This window comes from Haliaeetus albicilla, chromosome 1 (genome assembly GCF_947461875.1).
Source record: "Haliaeetus albicilla chromosome 1, bHalAlb1.1, whole genome shotgun sequence".
Lineage (NCBI taxonomy): Eukaryota > Metazoa > Chordata > Aves > Accipitriformes > Accipitridae > Haliaeetus > Haliaeetus albicilla.
This window is the reverse complement of record NC_091483.1, coordinates 66,970,864-66,985,985: the sequence shown is the minus strand read 5'-3', so window position 1 is coordinate 66,985,985 and position 15,122 is coordinate 66,970,864. Positions and strand designations below refer to the sequence as shown.

General features: G+C 40.1%; 1 long non-coding RNA gene across 1 annotated transcript; it reads right to left on the bottom strand.

Moving 5' to 3' along the window:
* Nucleotides 1-310: 310 nt before the first annotated feature.
* LOC138686917 (uncharacterized) lies at nt 311-15,080 on the bottom strand. The gene is made up of 3 exons (XR_011326259.1): nt 14,873-15,080; nt 1,660-1,837; nt 311-1,566 (listed from the first exon to the last, which is right to left on the bottom strand). It is a non-coding gene; the product is annotated as an uncharacterized lncRNA (long non-coding RNA).
* Between the last annotated feature and the right edge of the window lie 42 nt (nt 15,081-15,122).

Genomic DNA, 15,122 nt, shown 5'->3' with positions numbered 1-15,122 from the left:
TTCCGATGCTGAATTTAATTTCTGGAAACTAACTTTTGTTTTTAGGACTTGTTCTTCTCAACCACAGAGTATACACGAAGTGCTGAAAGGCAATCCTAATGTTTGCTACAGCTGCAGCGGGACAAAATAGATTAGGAACAGCTTATAAATTTCAACTAAAATAACTGTTCTTCTAAAGATACTTTTGTAGTTTGAAAGAGACCTTTATCATGCTCTGAGGCTTTGCTCCCAGTGACATCCCTGACGACACAGAACACTGAAAAGTCTCCACATTTTACTGTCTGTGAGTTTGTAATCATGGAATCTGAAGGCCCACAGCCAGTGGGTTCACACCTCCAGGTGCCCAAACATGCAATGATCAGATGAATGGTACTTGGAAAACTAAGCCCCCTACATTAAGAGATTTCCAAGGCCTCACTTTATAAGCTTCACTTTCTGAAATGTTTATTTTTCTAAACTTTTCACATGTAGCATAGAAATAACTTTGATTTTAGCTATGTATAATTCATTTTTAATTGCACAACAAAAATGCTTAACTTCCTCCCTATTTTGGGCTGTCTCTTACTATTTAAAGAAAAGACTTCTGTGTATGAGGAAAAAATATTTACTCCAAAATTAAAAACATGTTTCCACATGGGTGTTCCAGGGTTCTTGTGGGCTGCCAGTTTTAGAAATATTTTGGCTGAAAATTATGTTGTGGCCTTCATGAGGTTTTGAAATTATTAAAATGTTTTAGCATTTTTCCATGTTTTAGTATTTATTTTTTACGCATAATTTTTCATTTAATTTTATTTTACTCTATGGCATAAATGTAGTTTCTTATAAAGTTTCCATTTAAAATAAAGATTGAGAGTGTGAAAAATTTACTACTACAGAATTGTTTTATAGGAGATTTCTATACTAGTGAAATGTCTCAAATGCACATGAATGTAAACAACAGCTACAAATTAAGGTGAGTACTTTGATGAAATCCTATTCCCATAAAAGACAACAAGAGTTTTACCACTGGCTTCAGTAAGGCCAGGAATTGACTCTATCATGAGTTTACATCCTTCTATGTTACAAGCCTGAAACACTCGCGTTAAGGCAAGCAGATAAGAACTACAGTTAAGTATGAGAAATAGAAGTATGTTGCATAATATTTATTCTATGTTGTGTAATCTTTATTAAATGAAGCATAAAAATGAACTTAAGCACTTGCTTACATGGTTTGCTGACTTTGGTTTGTTTGAAATGGGCAGTATGAAGGGTAACTGGAACAGGCCAAACGAGAGCTAATGGACGAGGGCAGTCTATTCAGCGCACCTCCTGCAGCCACGTAACACTTGGCTCAGCTCTTTTCTTCCCTCATGCTAGTCAGCTCCTCAGCTGAGCAATCAGTTCCTACGCTTTTTTCCTGCTGGAAAGCCTGATTTTAAAAAAAATTGCCCTTCTCCTCTTCCAGCTACCTCTTTGGTCTCTCTTCCTTATCTTTTTCCAGTATTTAGTTCTTCTTTTTGTTCTTCTAATGTCACTCCTTGCTTATCAGTCACGACAGCTGAGGACTTAATGTCATTGTTTTTGAAGCTATGGGGAAAATGGATAATTTATATTTATAAGCAAAAGCAATGACCTCTCTTACACTATATATCCTCCTTCACGTGAAGTCTAATTACTTACTTCTGTTCAGCAATTTGATGCCCTTTTGCCCTCTCAGCTGCATCCACAGTCCTTTGCCAGGACAGCTTGTAAAAGGAAAACAGGAGTGGATGAAGAAAGAATGAGGTAGGTCACTTCTCCACAGGAATGAGATTTAGATGGGTACCATGATTAGCTGAGGAATAGCCTGTTGAAGTTTCTGGAAAAGAAAAAGAGCTGCCTTTATAAGGAGAAGTGAACACTGACTCTATTTTTTATATTACAGGCAGGGCTAGTGGTATCATCCATCATTACAACATCTTCTTTAAACTGCCTTATAAACTTTGTCGGGCTCCAGCTACCAAACAGAAACTCTATGGGACTATTTCAGACTTTATTTTTAGGAGCAGTTTCAAAGTGGTTCAGGAATTTGGGTTGTGGCTTTTTTCCTTTCCTTTTTTTTTTCTCCCCCCCCCCATTTTTGGGGGGTGGGTGGTGGTGGTGGGGTTTTTTGTTGGTTTTGTTTGGGGTTTTTTTGAGGGGGTGGGCAGTAAGGCTTGATCACTTCTGAAAAACTTTGTCATCCATGATTTGAAGAGTCATCTTGAATTTCAGTCTTGGTGGGAGTAGTCCTTGTCAGAGGCAGGCCAAGAATATATATCTTCTTCTGTCTGAATCTGGATGGGAATCAGACATGATAAATCATTGAAAAATTGCTTTTTTATCCGTCAGACAGCACTGGATTGCTGCAAACCTTGTCCACTGAGATTCTGAACCTCTAAATGGAAAGAGGGGCTGATGTCTTATGTGGGGCTGCAACCAAGTACAGACAATATGGAGCAGAAGTTGCGTAATACTAATGACTAAAGCTTCAGGTCATAGGCATCTCAAGTTGGGCACCTAAGATTTAGTGAAAATTTCAGACCTTAATTTCTTTGTGCATATAGAATGGTGATTAAATAACGCTTCTCATATAGTTGTAAATATTTATGAAGTGCATCAAATGCTAGAGTGACAAGCAACATGCAAAAACTCAGGACGAAATTCACCATTTTGTTTTCAGCATAGGCTATGATTTGTGGACATACAAAAAAACCACGGGGGCTAAGAAATACCACTGACCACACAACGAACAATATGGGAAAAGCAAAATACTGTTTATCAACTAAATACCACTTATTCTGTGTACTGAAAGAAGTGGAGCCTTGTGGAGAATGTCTTTGCTTTTATTATCACAATACATATACCCCAAGGACTGAAGTAACAGAAGCACTGGAGACTTGCATATGCTATGAACAACAAAAAAAAACCCCAACGTGATGATTCAGATACTACTGACTGTAAGTGTGTATTTTTTTCCACCTGTTAACATCTGTACTGGTGATCTATAATTCATGGGTCCCACTGAGGTTTTCTGGGCTAGATACGAGTATCAGCATACTGCATTCAAATTGACTACAAAGTGTCGAATATTTTGTTCTGCCTTCTGCTGGCTACTGACAGTGAATTTGTGTGTTCAGAATGGCTTCTCTTTAAATCAGCACTCTTGTACAATAATATTGCCCCAATGAGAGACTTTAATAATACAAGAAACCAGCACGTTTAAATACATAAAACCCACAGTAGGATAGAGAAACCACAACAACCCAGCAGGCCCCTGCAAGAACAGCAGTTACCGTATTGAGAGGAGGATCAAGGTGAACACTGCCATATAAATTCAGCATTTATTAGCTTGAAGAAATTATTCCGTATGGCTGAGGTTGCGAAATGAGAGTGAGAGAGGTGGTAAAATGGAGTTTCCAGGCTGAAATAATCCAGGACTCTTAGCAGTTTGAAAATAATTTAAGTCTGTCTTACTCTTGTTCTAATAAGCTCAGTCTTGATCAAAGGAATTATTTGTTTTGTAGATGTTGAAAGACTGGTTCTGGGGAAGTCAGCATTCACAGAAATGGTTAAAAATGGTATTAGGGGAGCAAAAACTTTGCAGTGTTTAATTTGATGTTTATACACAGTAAAAAATGTCTAGTATTTCATACAACTTTCTTCCTGTTTCAAATGCAGATGTGAAGTTCCTTTCATTCCTCATCACTGTGTTAATAGAGAGCTAAACATTTCTCTGATGTGGCAAAGAAGTATGCTACACTGATGCCATGGACACCATGAATTTCTTTGCAAACAAACTGTACGGTTAAGCTGTACTTCCTTTCGATTGTACAATCTTTACACACTTACCAAGAGAAACCTAAAGTATTTCTTTCCAAGTTGTTAAACTCCTCTTTTGTACTTTACATGAAGTTATTTTTTAGAAAGACAATTGCAGAATATTTATGATTCTGTGGATGTTAGCAGGAGAGCCAGAAGAGGAGCCTCTTACTCAGAATTGAATTAATATTCTGCCTTAGTATCAGGCCCACTGGACTGGTGGAATTGATATATTTCAGATGAGACATATTGTTTTGCATAACTGAATTCCGGTGGATAGTACCCATGTTATCAGGACACTGGAGTATTTCAAATGATGACTGAAATTATTCCATGATCTCTAATCCTACACAAGAGGAATCAGATTTGTCTATATTTTCAGCAAAAAAAGGTAGAATCTCTGTAGATTTCAACTGAAGTATTCCTATGTTTAGAGTTATACAAGTATCTTAGTCTTTGAAACATTGAATAAAGTCTGTTTAAACCCTCCATTCTCACCTAGAAAACATAAATAAAAAGTTGCAATTTCAAGTGGATGAAATAATCTTCATTTTCTTATCCCAAATTGCCAAAACTACTTGTAATCCACTTCAGCAAAAATTAAGTAAGCCTTAGGTACACCTGCAAATTATCCTTAGAAGTAAGTTAACATACAGAAAAAGTCTGATAATCTTGTTCAGCCAAGAAGCATAAGAATTTTTTCAAATGACCTTTTCCAATGTATCTTTGAATCTTAGCAGTTTTTTTCTTCAGAGTGAATTGTGGTTCCATAATCATTCTGGTTCTTTTTCTTACATCCTAAATTCTTATGTGTATCTAAATGTCTAGTTTCATACCTGTGTTAACCTTTTCTCTATGATTAAGCTTGTAGAAGCATAGACAATGTGGTCTTTTTTAAAGTATATCTAGAATATGTTCAGTTTCACCTCACTCCCAGTGGAACCCACTCCTTTCTCTGTTCTTTATTTTTATTGACATAAACATTTTGCTCTTAGTTGAGAATTATAAAACATATTAAAATCTGACATCTCTGCTTTCATCTAATGTTTTTTCAGGTGCTTATTAATAAGTTTGGATCTGAAACCACTGTACTCTCTCATTCATACATCCTTGGAATACAGATCAAAATTAAGCTGTTCATTTAGCAATTTCAAGCCCTCTCTTTAAGGAATCAGAGTTCTCAGATCAACCAGGTTCATAAACTAGTTCCCTGAATATATGAAATTATCTTATGCAGTTGTTTTTGTTTCTCTTCATTTATGTTTAAAAGAATTGATCATTCAATCTCGTGTTATATTCTATGACCATTTTTTCCAGAAATATTTCATAAAATAGCAAACAAATCCAAACCAGTAAAAGCACCAGTTGGTGGTTCAGGAATTGTTTGATGATGAAATCTGCTGCCTATTGCATTCAGGAATATCTGGTTCTTCCCAATATTAGTGGAAAACTGTACTAGAATCACGCAATTCTCAGCAGTAATCTTTCTCGTAATGCTGAAGGTTATTATCCATTTCTTACTTTCACCTTAGGTGACTACAAAAAGCTCCCACCATTAACATAGTAAAAACTTCCTTCTTTACATACTTATTTTCCCTGGTATTATCCAGGTTCTGCTTATAGTTGTCTCAGGAAACTACATACTGGATTTATGTGACTAATTAATTTTAAGTTCAGTGACTATACCAAAACTGGATAAGATATTTCACATGAAAATTTTGGTCTGTGTAAGGATTTTGCTTTTTTATTCTGTTTTGTAAAAATAATAATAATAATTAAAAAACAAACAAACAAACAAACAAAAAACCAAACCCAAACAAACAAAAAAACAGGCAGCCAATCATCATTTCAAATGAAAAATCACAATATTTAGGTTTGAGCATGTCAACATAAAATTTTCAACTAAAATAAAGTATCACTTGTTATTTCAGTCAACACTGCTTATAAAATCATCTTGAATTTCCAAATATGATTTGTTGATCAGAAACTGCATTTTTCAGTGAGAGAACTGTTAATCTGAAAAAATTTCCTTGTCTCTTTTCATCTTCACACTACTCTGTTTTCTTGGAATTAACTTCATGATTCTTGCTATAGCTGTGGAAAAATGTTGATATGCAATATGGACAGATTAGTATCTTTCATTATGTATTATTCTAAAGGTCTGCAGTGAAACTTGAACCTCATAACCCTTAACACATGCTGTCAGTAATGGAGATTTGGGTAGTGAAAAATTTTACAACTCAGAAATATAAATCACAACTTCTACCCTTTCCATTGGGAAATGAAGGTGTATATTTCTGCCTTTCTTCTCCCCTGTAGTCTTTGTTTTCCAGTGTCTTCACGTCTATTCAGCAGGTATAATAGAGGGGCAACAGCAGAAAAAAAAAGACCTTGATCCTTTCTCTTATACTCACACATTTTTTTTTCAGAAGGGCTGAATGCCGGACTGGCTGTTCGTCTTCTTGAGCATCTTACCATCCTTTGCAGGACATTTGAGTCTGCTTCATTCCTCTTGAATACAAGCTGTTCAATAAGCCAAGAAGTGTTAAAGGGCATGCATCCTTAACGCTACTTATTCTAAGATAAGTATTTGCAGGTCACCTTCTTGCTCTGTTTAGAGAATCTTCTCCTTTCCAGAACCCTTTCCTAGTGGAGCTGCCTCTACAATAAAGTCTTCCCTGTTGCTTGTGCGCTGTGTTTTCAGACAAGATAGCAAAGTGCCAGGTACACAAAAACAATGGGAGGATGAGAGGCACAAATATTTTGGTGAAAACACTGAGTCACCAACAGGACTAGGAGGAATATATTTCATGTTCTTATTAAACCATTGTTCTTCAAAGGTTGTGGCTAATGAGTCAAAATTTGTTTATGAATAGAATATACCCAGCTGAAAATACGTACCAGCTTTTATAGCCAAATATTGTTTCCCTAGAAAATGTCTTTTAAGTTATCTACAGAGAGAAACCACTTCCTTTCAGGAAAAAATATGCTCTCACATACTAATTTTAAGCAGTAACTGGAAAACAAAGATTCAGCAATGTTCTCCCTAGGACTGATATAGTTTCAATCCTGATCAGATACAATTGAAATACATCCTATGTGGTGATAAAGAAACAAAAATAAAGAACATATACATAATAAAAATAATATGTGCTAGAAAGTTTTTGTATGCTTAGAAAAAGCAGGTTATAACAACTTTTTCTTCCATGAAAACTGCCAGAAAAGTTTGAGAGATCTCAGCATTCAAAGTATCCTTATCAACTCTGACATTTTACAAGCAGCCTCTCCCCCCTTTCTCCAAAAAAACGTCCTCCCAAATCCAACCTTCTTCTCTCCTCTCACAAGATATATACTCTACAAACCCCAAACAAATACAGAAATGTCCAGTGCGTGTTAGGTTATGGCAAGACCAGTGGGTAGAGTTATTTCAACCAAAGTGTATGGAAGATTTCAAACCAGATTTTTTTTTTTTTTTTAGAATAAAGTCTTCAGAGAGAGAACAGAAAGCACTGCAGCTCTGGTTTCCTTGGTATGGGCAACAGAAGAGTCAACAGTGAACTGGCTCCATTTTCCCTCACAAAGAGGCAAAGGGGAATGACACAAAAAAGAACCAGCCATCTCAATTTAAAATTGCAGAAAAAGTACCCTTTGTACTATCATCAAATTCATCCATTTGATATGCACCCTGAAAGGGAAGGAAAAACTATGTAAAATCTAAACCCTACTGTTTTCTACATCTTCAGCAATATTAGCAACCATGAGGTGAACCTGGAGAAATCCTTTCCAATTACATTAGGACAGATATATTCCTACAAAAGTCTGAAGAGAAGCTGAGAAAGACTTGGAAAGGTCATTATGAAAAGATTAAAAAAAATCACTTGTGGCTTATTCCTTTGTGCCAGGAGTAAGTGTTCTACCTCTGCTGCTAGATGACACTGAAAGCAACTTGTGAGTTGCATTGACGGAATAGGTAACAGTTCATCTCAAGAAGTAATGCCATTTTATCCTCAGATTCAGTTACAACAGAGGAAGCCTGACAAAATGAAAGTTGCGAGAAAGGATATGTTCTCTGTTTATAACTACATCAGGGTGGCAATCCCCAGGGAAGGAAAATAACAATTTAACTTAAAGGCCAGACATTAACACTGAAACAAATGAGTACAAAATAGCATGACTACACTCATGGTGAAAATTAGGTTTCTGCTTGCAAATAGCCAAAATGAAGCCAAAATCAAATTGTTTAAAGATAGAGTTTTCCTGGTTACTTTTGATGGTAAGAGACTAGATCCTCCACCGTGCAAGGATATTAGCTTAGCACAAATTATCAGCCTTTGTGCAGAAATATCAGCCTCAGTCATCTGTCTCATGCAAAACGTCAGACTCGATAATTTGAATAATCCCTTTTACACTAAACTGTAATGAATTCCTAAGAATTCGCACACACTAAATTGGGAGATAGGATTCTTAAATACAAATTCCTCATAAATTACAGAAGTGGGGTTTTTTTAGTTGAAATGATAAAGTTCTTAAACTGCATGAGGTGGATGAGGTCCCTCGTGCCATCCCATGCAAGACAAGCAATATAGTGTGTTCGTTAATCTATGTCATAGGAGTATTGAACATACAACAGCTATCAGGTTTTCTACATTTGATAGCACCTGAGAGGTCACTGGTAAGGGTTAAAGACTTTGCTAGCACGAATTATGAGGCTTTTGCCAGTAGGTGAAGATACAGCATAATAAATACTGACTATACACCACTTAAATCCGGATTTCAGGTAAAGAAGGAAATTAATTGACTCAGTTTTTGCATAAGAAAAGATCGGTAATGTTAGACCAGTTTATCTTCTGTTGGTTTTCTATGCTGAAGCACTTCTTGCATTTTCCCTTTAAGTTTCAGTTTCCCAATCATTTATTCTTTGGAAATTCATCTTCTTAATACAGATTAGGTAGATTTATCAATGTATGTAGTGTCACATGACTATTGCTGCTTGGACAGCCTTTCATATCGCTCTTCAATTTACGAGGAAGCATAAACAAAATTTAGCCTAGCTGTCTTGAAATAATCCCATGTTGCCATGTGAAATCTAAGCATAAGTGAAGCAAATAGAACCCAAATAAAGTAGTGTGCATAGTCTGTGTCATGCGATATGACTGTGTTCACCAAGCTCCAACACTTCCATTTCCTCTCTCCCCAGATTTTTCTAGACCTAGCCATGAGGTATTGTAAATATTTTTCATAAAGGAGTAAATTATAATGAGAATCTTGCTATACAACAGATCTGCACAGAGTACTTGAAGTTCTACTTATTTGAGAAACTGGAATAAATCCACTCTAGTCCATTAGAATGATAATGGAGTGATTCAAGGTTTTCATTTTCAGCTTCTAAAACCCAGCAAATTTTTCAAATAAATTTCCAATCATGCTTTATGGTAAAGCATTGTCAGACTCTAGATAGCTCAATGGGAGCCTAAAGGTTTTACATGTGTGAAATCCGTGACCTTAAAAATTTGATAGCATCCCTTTGATATTGGATAAACCTCAGGTCACTCAGCTTTAGATTAAGGATACATTTCTGAAATATTTACTACCAGTTTTAATGTTTATTATGGGTGCTGTTTCATGGAAGTCAAGAAGTTTGATCCTTAGCTCCCTTGGAGAAGTTGTACAAACACAGACGTGGTCCTATACCCCCTTCCTGCCAGCTAGAGTTTGCTTTAATCTTGTATTTAAACTGAAGGCATTTCAGACCTGTTCTAAACCTGGCTAGGTAACAACTAGAGAAGATAGCTAGCAACTAAATAAAATCTTCTTTGAGCTAAAATATTGTTTGGATACACTTATGATTTCCAAGTTGCTCTTTAGGCCATAGTCCATTGTGAAATACCAAAACAGTTAAAGCTCAGAAAATATGGGCTTGGATTTGTCCAATGAGAGTGTCACAAGCAGTCAATGTTCGGAAGGATTAAAAGCAGAACACTATTTAAATGATATTTGACCATAGTTTCCAGTGGAATGCACCCATCCCTTTGTGTCTCTGTTGTAGTAGATTCTTACAGAAAAGTTTTTTTTTTCACGCTTATTTGGCAATGTGATATGTGGTTTCCCCATTCTTTCGTTGCAAGTTCATGCTTTCTGTTCTCACTGTGTGTCTCTATTTTTTCTGCAGCATTCCATATTATTATTTTTTTATTTCTCCCTCACTCTTTTATCGTGTATGTGATGCTAGCTTGTTGCTCAGGTTCTTCTCATGACTTCTTTTGCACGGATCATGGCACAATCTTCCTCCTCTGTTCTGATCTGAATGCTAGCATTGTCTCTGCATTGCTTGGTCCACAAGATCTACGCTTGCTTACAGGTAAATAGACAATGAACTTCACATCAGCTTGATAGACAAAAGGACTTAGTTGCCAGTTTTTAAAAAATTGTATTACTTTCTCTTTACCTTTCACACATCACATGGAGGTTGTGATTATATTTTTGTCATATTACTCCACTTCCAAGCACAATCCTGACTGGAAGTGCTAGATGATCCTGAATTATAAACATGTGATAATAAATAATAAGCAACTAATACACACAGCTAGATGTCCTCTTTGACAATGAATATTACTGCTAGAAGGCTACTTATTTTATGCCCATGGGAAATCACAGCTAAATAGAACCTGAAAAGCCAGTTGGCTAATGTCCCTACTGACACACTGTGTGTGGTACATCCGGATAATTCCTATCTAGTATGTGTTCAGTCTGTTTTAAAATTTCCAGTAAAGATTTGGCTTGAAGGGGATGAAGCAAAGACCAATATCATCTTTTGGGTTTCACAGCCTTCTTTACTACCAGCTTTTCTGATTCATAAACCCTCTTCCCTGAAAATGAAGCCCTTTACTGGTTCTGAATATCAACTGACCACTGTGCTGTTTACAAACACGTTTTAATTTTGGGAAGTGTTATTATGTCTTTCCTTTTTCTGGGTCATTTTTGGGGGGTGGTTTTGTTTGTTTGTTTGTTTTTAAACCAGGTAAATGCACTTTTTTCACACTTTTTTCATACTTTTTTCATAGTTCATGTTTGTTAAAACTTACATTCTTAGTTTTGTCGCCTGGAGTCTCTCTGTTTTATTTACAGCATATTTTAGGAATGGTGTCCAAAATGGAACACTTTATCCTACCCATAAAAGCTGACAAAAGCTTTTATGAAGCTTTAGGAATTGATAAGCATTTAAGAATGCTTACCTCCTTGATGTAATATATATACCTCATCAGAATGATGTTTGCCTTTTTGTAATGGAATCTCCTTTACCATAAATTTAAGATGACATGTTTTCATCTCTGTATCCTTCTCTGGAGTGCTGCTGCCCAGCTAGTCATTTTGCATTTATGCATTTGAATTTCTTTTCCGAATGCAATGTTATGCTCATGTCTTCCTTAAGATTTACTAATTCCATGTGTTTTCTCCAGTTTATCAAAATAATTTTGAATTATTGTTCTGCCTTGCAAAATCCCTACATCCCTTTCCATCCTGGTATCATCTGTTAATAGTTATACTTAATTTTCAGTCACTAATGGAATCATTCAGTGGCATAATTGTCTTAACAGCTTTTTAAAAGAGTCTGCTTTCTATACACTCCCAGACCGACCATCAACCATACTCTGAATACAGGATTTGGGTTTTTTTACTCAGTTAAGTGCCCACGTTCCAGCACTTGGATTTTGACTATATTGAAGTAGATTGCTTAGAAAAATGTTAATGTGCGTGGTGGCAAACAACCTGCTAATATCACCATCTCTCACACTTTCCCCTTACCCATAAGCTAGTTACCTTGTCAAAGAAGGAAACTAGATTAGTTTATACTGGTTTTTCTTGATATAACTCTGTTGGCCATTTTTCTGTCACCTTATTGACCTTCAGTTACGTACAAACTGATGAGTCATTTGGTTCAGTATCTTTCAGGCACACTGTCCTTACAAAGCTATAGTGATGCTCATACAGCAGATGATGTCCACGGAGCTCCCTCAGATGTATCTACACAGCACACAGCTTTGTGCTCAGCCGTAGTCACTGCTACCAACCTCAGCCATGAGTTACCTACCGTTATTGACTTTGATCTCCTTATGCTAATAGTTCTGATCTTCTTAGCTTTTTGAGTATCCCTTTAGATCACCCTCCAAAGGGTGGAATGTTGTACAATGAAATCTGGAGAACAGAAAACTGCTTTTAGCTACTGTCAGTATTTTCTGAAATGGCTGTAACAAAATTTTCGCTCTTCCACTGATGAATGTTTCTAATTGCTTTTCTTTTAACATACCTTGTTGCTACAATTTTTCCCCAGCTTCTTCCTCAATGGGAATATTTTCCCTCATAACTTTGGAAGTGGCTTAGAATTAATTCCGCAGGCAACCGAGGCAGCCACGGGGCACTCTGCAGGGCAACGTTCATACTCCAGCGATGATCCTACGCCGTGTCTGACAGAAGGCCTCGCTCTCAGACAATTTCAGACATTGGGAGCTCTCCCATTGAAGAGTTTAGATCACAAAGAGAGAGTTTCAATGTGCTGGCAGGCGAGACACTCAGGAAAATCAATCTGAGTGAATGAAAGGTATGCTTCAAAGGTGGGCATGTTAAAAATCAATGAACCCCCGAATAGGAATAAAAATTGATCTTGCTTGTACTTAGTATACTGCTCTTTGAAAGCAAAGCATATTAAATTAAGACCAGTTTAGATTTTGAATCCGCTCTGCATGGAGTAGTTTAGCAACGTTTAACACTTTAAGAATTGATTCAGATTTTCTGAGAATTCCTGTAAATTAAAAAGATTTATTTCTTCTCTTTGTGTCTTCTGCAGCACCAGGCACATTGCTGGTAATTGAAACAAATAATGAAAAAATACTGAATGGTTAACATTGTATTTTCTGGGTTTTGTCTGCCTGGAGTCATAAGATAAAGGATTTTAGTAGAGGCATGAAAGCAGTATGTCAGGTTTAGTTCTTTTTCTTTTTCTTTTCTGTTGCTCGCTAGAAACTTGCAAAATCCTTTCTAAATGCTTTGTAAAGACCTAAAACAATCAAATGGGAGAAAAGAGTGAAAAGCATTTATACACGGAAGCTGATGTATTGCCCTTACAGTCACTGAATTCTCTTTCCTGCACCAATCTAAAAAACTGGAGTATCTCTGTGTCTCTGTAAGACCTAAGGTGCCATTATCAGCATTTGAAAACAGTGCAACAACCATATTTACTGGTCGTTGTCTAAACAAATGGATCAAAAAAAAAAGTTATTAGGAATGTACATTTTTAGCAATTTTCATTTTGGCTCACATGCTACAGTAAGGGAAGTGAGGAGTAACTTCGCTGGCTTCCACTTCAGCGGATTGACTCGGATCTAGACTAGCGTTTCTGAGAACAGAATTTGTCCTCCTGGTAATGGGCAAAAAGAGACAGTAAGCCTCTTGCGGGGATTGTGCAGCAGAGACCCCAGGGATGAAGAGACTCAGCTGGACCCAGCCATATGGAAGAAACTATGGGCTCCCTTGAGCATTTCCAAACTACACCTTGCTGAAGGCTTAGTCATCCCCGCTGGGGGTTGCCATCTATGAAAGACAAATCATTTTCACCTATTACTGGGGTCTCAAGAGCTGCTATAAATCAGATGGAACTGAATTCACAAGCAAGGAAAACCAAACCCAGTTAAAATTTAGTTTAGAGCCTGATGCACTCACTATTTTCCTGAGAAGACGCGCTGACAATAAACAGCACTTCAGGAAAATTTATGGGAAACGTGTGTATTCAGAACACAATTTTTTGAAACGGAAAGTGTTTTCTGAAGGAGCAGAGCGGCGTTAATGCTGCCACTCGACACATTTTAACCTACGGAATAACGCTTGCCCATGTCATTTTATTTTCGAAAATAATTTATGAGCCATTCTGGTGTGTTTCGCACTAAAACTGCACCCGGAGAAGACGCCGAGAAAACCCCTCTTCCTCCTCCGTAGCGACTGCTGCCCAGGGCAGACAGACAGGACGACCCTCGCCGAGACGCCCGAGATATTTACCAGCGCTGCCGGCGACGTTTCAGCCCCCCTCCCTCGCCAGGCAAAACGCACCCGAGCACCGCGGCCGACCCCGCTCCCTCGCTCCCTCCCCTCCCTTCTCCCTCGCGGGGCGCTTGACACCCGCAGGCCGCGGCTGCCTCAGAAACTCCGCGCAACAACTCCGCGCTCCGGGGCGGCGAGGGGGGGGGGCGAGGGGAGCTCCGCCGCTCTCCCGGGGCGGGGGGCGGACCTGCCCCCCGCCCCCCCCGCCCGCCGCCGCGCGCTCCCCCAACTTTCATTCATTGTTGGCGTCGCCGCGCAGCCCCCCCCCCCCCCCCCGCGCTCGCCGGGCCGGGGCCGGGCCGGGCCGGCCGGGGCGGGCGGCGGCGCAGCCAGTGAGCGCGGCGCGGGGCGCTGCGGGCGGGGCCGGGGAGGCGCGGCCCCGCCGCCCCTATATAGGGCGGCGCGTGGGGCGCTCCCGGCTCCGTGGGAGCGGGGCGAGGGGCGCCGCGCCGGGCCGGGCGAGAGGCGGCGGGCGCCGTGCGGCCGCGTGGGGAGCTCTCGGCGAGGCGCCGGCGGCGGTCGGGCGGCTGTTGCGGCCGCTCTCGGGGAGCACTTTCCGCGGGCGGCGGCAGGCACCTTGCAGCGGGGAGGAGAGCCGGCCGGCCGGCCTGCGTGTGGCGGTGCCATCCTATTGTTCAAGCGGAGAGAGTCGGGGTGCGAGGGAAGGAGCCGGCGTGTCGCCTCCCGTCTCCCGCTGCCCGCCCCCCCCCCCCCCCCTCGCCTCCGCCGTTTCCCTCTGCGCCGGAGGAGCGCCGCCGCCAGGGAGCCGAGGGCCGGGCCGGGCTGTTCGGCGCCAGCACCGACAGCTCAGGTGCAGCGGCGGGATCGGGGGAAGGGGCGCGAACCCTTCCCGAGGCGCTGCGCCTCGGCGGGCGCCGGGAGAGGAGGAAAGTTGCTCCCTTTCCAGCAGCGACCCCGGGAGCCGCTGAACTGGCCTCACCTGGAAGGACTGAGCAGTTCCTACCTTTCCCATCAGGTGCCTTTGCCGCAGCAAAGCCCCGGTATCCGGGAGACCACGGGGAGTCGCGTAAGGCGCCCCCCCCCGCCCCTCCCGCCCTCGCCGCACACCGCTCGTGTGATCTGGTCTGTCTCGCCGTGCTCCCGGGATCACAGGAGGATCTATAGCTGTGATCTGTCACCGAGGAGGAGGAGGTCGTGGATGAACTCCCTTCCAGCAGGGCAACGAATCACTTCTCGACTGCTTATTATTATCG